Genomic DNA, 8,919 nt, shown 5'->3' on the forward strand with positions numbered 1-8,919 from the left:
CGCACAGAGAAACGTGATTTTTGTGTTTAAACAAGCAACATCAGTTTATCAATGAATCACGGATAAATAAACACTACACATGTATGTAAACTCCCCCTCATCTGCTCACTTGATACATTTTATATATAATTACCTGTACATAGTCTCAGTTCTACTGGCCACGTTGTATTCATCAATAGACATAATGAGGGAATTATTGTACTGTACCTTTTGAATTACTTATAGTTAAGAAATCGCTGTTTTGCAATGGCATTTACGACACTTAAAATGACAACGTTTTGCAGACAAACAACATTGCCTTAAATATATATATATATATACCCAAGTATGCAAGGGTGGAGGGGTAGGGGATGGGCTTTCCTACGTTAGTCGCCTTTTACAACGGTCACCAGGTAACAATAGATTGCAAGGGTGGAGGGGTAGGGGATGGGCTTTCCTACCTTAGTCGCCTTTTACAACGGTCACCAGGTAACAATAGATTTTTTGTCTTTATCAATTTAGTTTAATTTCAGTTTTCAGTTTCTCTACCTTTCGACTCGCAGAGTGAACGATAAACTCGTTCTGACAATGTTTTATATATTGTTTGTATAAAGATATGTAAAGTTTATACCTCAATATACATATGTACAAACAAGCGAACAGAAAAGTCCTATAAATTACAATATTTATGTAAACATGCTCACTTTGTCAATATCGTTTGTTTACCTGTGGATATATGATTATAAAGACAGTGTCCAAAGATGATGGTGTCGCTCAAAACTCAATGTTACATTTCACTGAGTACCGTAACATATACCCTATTGTTCAAATACCCGGCTAGGTAAGATAGACCGCTCTACACGAAATAGGTTAGAGTAAAATAGGTAATATTTCACAGCAGGTAAAAGTTGTACTGTGTACCTCACACCGTCATAATCCGATATCTACATTATATGATAACATCTATATCTGTATTTGTATCTACATTTTAATTTCTCGACAAAAACATTTAATAAAAGGTTATCTATACACGAATCTTCTGACCAATAGTACATTATTTAAAAGTTGTAAATACCTTTACATGGTTTTCTAAATAATTATCAGTTATTGCCAAATCAAAACGCTCCAATAACAAATCTTACAGGAGGAACTTACAGTAAATTGATTTAATATTTAAACATCATCGATCGCATCGTTATTTCTGTAAGTTTAACCAACATATTTTATTTGACTCGGCTATATCAGTGATCTTTGTAATTGACGTCTGTTTATCATGAACACCATTTGTTAAAGGGTAGTAACGTTATTTACAAAGTGTTCAGACTTGTCACTTGTTTTATATTCTAATATGGCTTATTTTTAGCGCCTTACAAGTCAAAGTGGCTAAACATATCCTACATAAGTGTGTTTTATTAAGTAAATTAATATAGAATATATAATATGTGTGACACTCAAATATTTCACTGTATATTACTTGTTATTTAGTGACATTTTAAATCTACTTCTCACCTAAATGAATAATACTTAAAACCAGATTATGTCAAATGGCTAAGTTGAAGTAATAAAACAGTCCTATTAATGATATCAGCATAATTCAAAATCCTCCTTTTCTTTGTTAATAGAATTCCCTTTATATTTTGTTTTTCATTTTATGTTTGCCCAAACTGATCGTAACGAAACGTTTAACAAGAAAATTCTAAAAGTTATGACGAAGATCTTTTTATTGTACATGTAACTAACCCACAAACTGGACGCGACTGTAAATGGCGGTACGGGACCCAAAATATAATTTGCTGAAAATAGAGAGACTTATGTTCACGTAAAACTAGTCATTGATATTTAACAAATGTAACTTGTAAAGTAAGTGAAGATTTTGAAGATGAAACTCTCTATATTATTATTTTACATCATATGTATATATATATATATATTATCAATGAAGTAATATAACGACAGTACAGACAAGTGAATTGTCAAATTTTCGAGGCAATCTGCCCCTTTATCTAGACACATATATTACATCACATAAATGGAATATAAAACAGATACAAAGTTATAAAGTAAATTGAGAACGGTAGTGTAAATTTAGGTGTCTCGGTAATGCTTTCGGCTGATGATGATGATGATGATGATGATGATGTCGATGATGATGATGATGATGATGATGATGGTTTATCGTCTCCGTGACTCTGCCCGTCGCCGGGCATTGTCCAATCGACGTGTGTCGATTCTCTGGCGACGTGCCTTCGGCCGACACGGAAGGCCTTTTACAAGTATCAAAACTCCATCTTTAGTTGTTATAATCACCATCTTCCATATGTATATGGTATTATACACAGTGAGATAAGTAGATAAAATGCGCTAATTTCATGATCAATAAAAAGGAAATTTCGTCTTTATTTTCACATTTTAAAAAAAAAGAAAAAGAAAGGAAAAATACGATTCTAGAATTGAACAGATTGCGTATACTTTTCAAAGTAAATGTTTTGGGGTGGATACTAAAAAACACATCAAAACGATTTCAGTATTTCACATATTGTGAATGCGTTTCAAAATAAATGTGAGTTGAGGGTGATAAAAAAAAATCTGAAAAAAGATTAAAATGCAGAGTAACACGGACCAGGTACGGCCTGCAGTGTAACACGGACCAGGTACGGTTTGCTAAGTAACACAGACCAGGTACGGCCTGCAGTGTAACACAGACCAGGTACGGCCTGCAGAGCAACACAGACCAGGTACGGCATACAGAGTAATACAGACCAGGTACGGCCTGCAGTGTAACACGGACCAGGTACGGCCTGCAGAGTAACACAGACCAGGTACGGCCTGCAGTGTAACACGGACCAGGTACGGCCTGCAGAGTAACACGGACCAGGTAACACGGACCAGGTACGGCCTGCAGACTATGTACGGCCTGCAGAGTAACACTGACCAGGTACGGCCTGCAGAGTAACACAGACCAGGTACGGCCTGCAGTGTAACACAGACCAGGTACGGCCTGCAGAGTAACACAGAGTAACACAGACCAGGTACGGCCTGCAGAGTAACACAGACCAGGTACGGCCTGCAGTGTAACACGGACCAGGTACGGCCTGCAGAGTAACACGGACCAGGTACGGTCTGCAGAGTAACACGGACCAGGTACGGCCTGCAGAGTAACACAGACTATGTACGGCCTGCAGAGTAACACAGACCAGGTACGGCCTGCAGAGTAACACAGACCAGGTACGGCCTTCAGAGTAACACAGACCAGGTACGGCCTGCAGAGTAACACGGACTGTATGTATATCAAATTAGGTAGCCCCGACCCAGGAAATAGCAAACAAGCGATTGAATTACGCACGTATTCTTAATTAAATCTCGGTTCCGACCTGGTTATTTAATGTAGTAATTGTTGACATGAAGAATAGCTATTTTAGGAGCAAGAAAGTTAAGCGACTTTATTTGAAATTAAAAATATGATTTAAAATTGAAATGAACGGAAACCAACTGGCCATGACGTCATCCATAGAATACGATGTATCTTATTTATCAGAATATAGAAAATAAGTCCTTAATAAAGACCATTAAGGTTAACGTTTGGTTATAAACAACACCCAAGAAATAAGATTATCCTAGGAACTAATTAACTCTCTATCAAAATAGCGATATTATACATAAATAAATGAATATTAGAACAATGAATATAAACCAATAATGATAAATTAAAATATTTCACGTGATTAGCATATTTTCTTAAAGAATCTGAAAAGTCGTGAGACAATTATGCCCATGCCGCGTGAAATAAACACATCAGTACAATAAATTTATATTTATCTTAATTTGTCTCCTGAACCAAACATTTATAACACAAGAACACACAAGGTAGCTCTACCATGTTCTAAGTACATGCATATATATATTGTATTTGTCTTGTTCTTTGTGACCATATCTATGTCATAGTATATATCATTGTTATAAAATGTTTCCTTTCAGCATTGGAGAATTCGTATATAATCCTATTATCTTGGCTATAAATTGCATGTATACAGCGAGTGTACCTATAATATGTACTGGGATTATTTATAACACACAAGTACTGACATATCAAACAGACTGTAACTCTGTACTAACAAACATACATTTACAGTTTTTATACATTATATATATATGTAGATCAAAAATCATAAATGACGATATCCTATGATTTTGGAAGTTGTATGACAGTATTGGTTTATCATCAAGTATTTTGGCTAGATATGCTACTCAGTTCTGTGTAACGATCACTGTCCTGAATGGTTGACTGTAGATGCTCTATGTTATACTGAATACTAGTCTGTGTAGCGGCCGACCGCTGTAACTGGTAATGTAAATTCTCCTAACTTAATTTATTTAGTGACTTTGTTGATGAGACTAAAATCTCCACTTCTTTAGATGGTCTTAGACTACGTAGAAAGCTTTTCCCTGAAAAAAAAACTTAAAAGTAGATTTTTAATATTCTTGGTTTGCTGTAAGTTTAAATTATGTAATATTTCGAAATTGATCCATCCAGGTTCTTTCGACGTCGTAATTGATTAAACTATCGTTATATCGCCAACGTGTTTATATATATTTTGACAAAAATAAGGAAAGAAAATAGATAAAGAAATGAAAGTACGACATTCGATTTGACAGTATACGACGTGGCTTACAAAAGTGATGATTTTTTTTCTTACAGATGGAATAGCCGTTGTTGTAGATCTTCAACTGGTTGCGTTATAAGACCTTTTATTCTATTGACAATACCATCCCGAAGAAAATGTTCCGAAATTTTCCTATAAATACTGCTAGTAAGCGACCTATCAAATATTTGCACGTTGATATGTATGTATATTATTTATCTATAATGGTAAAAACGGTGATTGCTGGTTTTAATAATGGTTTTATTTAATTAAATCTATTCTGGAAAGAAATTTGTAATAGAAGACTGTAATTCTGAAGCTATTTTGCTGACATATCATAGCATATGTTCGGGCGTGGAACGTATTCTAATCCGTATGCATTATATCCGGGATATATTCATTATATATACTCCTTTCGGGGTTGAAATTTGTCCTAAATCTCTCTTATAAAATACGGACGTCTTTCTATTTATCTATCGGCAGTTCTTTGTCTATGTTTAAATTGTAAATCTGAAGTCGGGGTTTTAAATACTCCTAAAATAATCGATACGGTATCAAATGTTAGATCCCTCAATTCGCCACGTGTTTAAAGGAGAAAAACGATTTTCTGATAACATGGAATGCGGGCAATAGATATGAACTTCAGGCCGAAACGTTTCAATGTCTTTATAATGTCTGTTGCCAACACTTTACAGGAATAAGGCATTAGAAATTAACAAGTAATCTATAGCTATGCACGGTGATAGAAAGCACACAATTAACATACCGTATATCTGTTAAACCTGTTGATGTCACAAAAACGATCAACAATGCCGTTGTATTAAGAACTTCTTTTAACTGTCAGCAAGATTAAAAAAATTGAAATTACAAATTTTTGTTTCTCAAATACATGAAATTTATTACAAAATATCTTTACGGGTTTCAGCTATGTTCAATTGTGGGAGTAATGTCCCTTTTAATTTCTGGTACGTCCCGCTTATGGATCTGAGGAATAATTAGACAAAATATTCATCGTTGTTTAAACAACTTAAATACGTGTTTTATTGAAATGCTATAGCATATATATTCATTTAGACTTTTAAGTATTTAAATTAGTACAAATCATACCTAAAATGAAAACAAAAACTAATTAAGCACACGTAAATCGTTCAGTGGCTGAGGTTGTTGTATTTCATCAATATTATAACCTGATTTCAACATCTGGTCCACTGTACACAGGCAAGGCGTGTCCACAACACATGGACACAGGACAATAAACCTGACTACACAAATTGATAGACGAAGCCGTGATTCACAAACCTCGCCATACAGCAAGACAGTCATTCATCAGTTGAAGCTTGTTATAGGCGGCGTGTGCTAGGCATTGTTTTGTTTACTTTCCTTATTAGAAAGTGTGGCTTATATACTGAGGCAGTTTGTCACTTGTAGCCAAGAGATCGACCGACCATTGCTTATGTTATACACTGGTCATGTTGCGATACAACAACTATATTTATTCTATTTCCTTTCGTTTCGGTTAATTAATGAAGAATCAAATTTTGAAAACAAATGCTTATTTGCCAAATGGAAAACCTATTATACGATGTACTTTGGTCAATACGATCTCTTAAAACTGCCTTTGTAAGTCTGTGCACCATTAAAATTTTTGCGAATTTTTACTTTCGCGTTTACGCATTACATAGCATGTCGATATTTTTTCCCAATTGTTCTTTTCTATATTATTGAAAATCATTGTAACACGAAAGACAGACATGTCGTCCATAAGTGGCCATCACTGAAATTTTCATCACAGTAAGAGTTACATCGAATTGGAAAAATAAGGACTTTTCAAGATAAACCAAATTTCGTGATATAATGTACACTGTACATTAATTGTTTCTCCATTTCAATGTACTCTAATTACTCGGAAAAAAACATATTTCGCAAAAATGAAGTGAGTAACAGTATGCTAGTTGATGAGTTATGTATGAACTGACTATATCGTGTGTTACTTCATGTTTCTTTCCACAGCCTCTACAACTCCCGATCACTCAGCACTAACACATGGTGTAGAGACTCTAACCCCGACTCCCGTCCTAACGAGTGGTGTGGCTATATCGAGTGTTTCAGCTGCTTCGTCCCCCCTAGTTAGTATAGACAGCCAAGGGAGTAGTCAAGGTGGGGGTCAAATATTATCATCCTCAGAACATATTGGTAATCAAACCGTTTCGTCAATTGTTTCCAATGAAGGGATACAGATTTCAACAAATGACCAAATTCTTTCGTCAACTGGTGCCATTAGGGGAACGATAAGTTCAGTTAGTGACCAAACCACCAACAGTAATGTGTTAGTGGTATCGACAACGAGCAATATCGTTGGGACAAATAATAACGGTGATCAGAATTCAATGACCACAACGGGAAGATATTCAACCGCCATTGCATCAATGACTCTAGGAAGTGACGTCAAGGTTCCGGTGACAACGGCTATTGTTGCGTCTGATGTACATGGAACAACAAATCACGCGAACCCGTCACAATCTATCAATGATGGACTAGTATCTTCGTATACAACGAGTACCGAAATCAATCCGTCATCTTCTGTCAACCAGATGACTGAAACATCTGTGATAACATTAAATTCAAGCTTTAGTGGAGTGACATCTAGTAGTAGTAGAGTGAATGATGCTTTCTTCACTAGTACACAAGATCTGACTGGATCAGACACAATGAAAAGCAGCCAAGGTCGTGATGTTAATTCAGTTTTAATGGTAACTCCTACTTCAGTTTTAAACTCAATTGCCCAAGAATCGCATTTGCAGACAATCTTTTCCTCAAAATTTTCAGCCAACTCCGATTTTCAAAATTCTGCTTCTGTTCCATTGCATACGAGTAAAACCCTGAATTTCACAATATCGGTTCCGATGATGTCAAATATTGCTTCTACTCAGACTTTCGTACAAAACAGTTTTACCGATACGATATCCCCCTCATATATAGAGATTAGTTCTTTACCATTCGTCAGCCAGGATGTAGCCTCTGTAATGTCAAAATCGTATTCTTTAATGTTAGATATAACATCAAAACTTGTCGTGGATTCTAAGACTATAATCCCGACTAAAGCTTCTACATCTATGCAGACAGACGTCCATACAACCATACCAATTACAGAGCGTAGCCTAGAAATGTCATACTCGTCAAGCAGCATTTTCTCGCCGTTTACGCCAAGTGCGTCAAGCTGGTCAGTTGATACACCAATTGTACCTCCATTAGTACTTACATCAGAGTCATCAACAGTCAGTTCACCTGTCATGCCAACAATAATGTTGAGTCCATCATCCATGATGATCGCTACGGCAGTGAATCCACCATTGTCAAATCTTTCTTTGATCCAAGAGAGAAACAGTTCTGCGTTCATGTCTATTGCCATGTCAAGTTTACTATCACCGTCGGGAATGGAGTCACCAGTTACTCCTAGTTTTGCTATATCAGCTTCATACAGTATGTCACTTCCGGCTTCTCCGTCTGTGATGAGAACTTCAACATCTATGTATTCAACAGTACCTATACCAACCACAAACGTCTCTAGTTCATCATCAGCGTCTTTTTCCGGAATGACTCCACCACTGATGACGTCAATGACTTCGAAGTTCATCTCAGCGTCAGGGAGTGTTGGTATTGGCACCCCTGTTGTGACGTTAACACAAACATTGAATATTTCCGGAATGGTTTCACACGTGTCGCCATCAATGTTATCGTCAAATTACATCCCATCACCATCTGTTAACCTGAATATGAGCGCTGTGTCTCCAACATTAACTAGTCATTTGATTCCCCCGAGTGTATATCCAACTCCCTCACCTACGATGTCTCAATCAGTTCCAAGTATCACTTTACCCATATTACCAACAAGAAGCAGTGAAAGTTCGACACTCCCTTCAATGATGTCATCGTCGAACTTTAGTTTCTATTCTCAACGACCGGAGTCTTATAGTACAGGAAGAGTTCTACCTACAGTCCCATCTATATCAACTATACCTACCGGAAGTGCGTCTTCAACGTCCACGGTCACCCCTGCATCTGACTATTACATGTCATCATTATTGGATGTCCAGTCTTTTAGTTTGTCTAGTATGTCACCCAGTACTAACACCTCTCCTTTGCCTATATCCCCTACTAATGTAACTGGGTCAACGATGACCATTGCAAGCAGTATGATTACCCCAAGCTTTGTATATAGAACTGACATATACACCCCTACCCTATCAACACCCTTGCTAGTTTCACCAACACCACAAAGTGCAACTATTAACATGACAGG

Source organism: Ylistrum balloti, unplaced genomic scaffold (assembly GCF_031769215.1).
Source record: "Ylistrum balloti isolate Yb309-2 unplaced genomic scaffold, AGI_CSIRO_Ybal_v1 Utg369568, whole genome shotgun sequence".
NCBI lineage: Eukaryota > Metazoa > Mollusca > Bivalvia > Pectinida > Pectinidae > Ylistrum > Ylistrum balloti.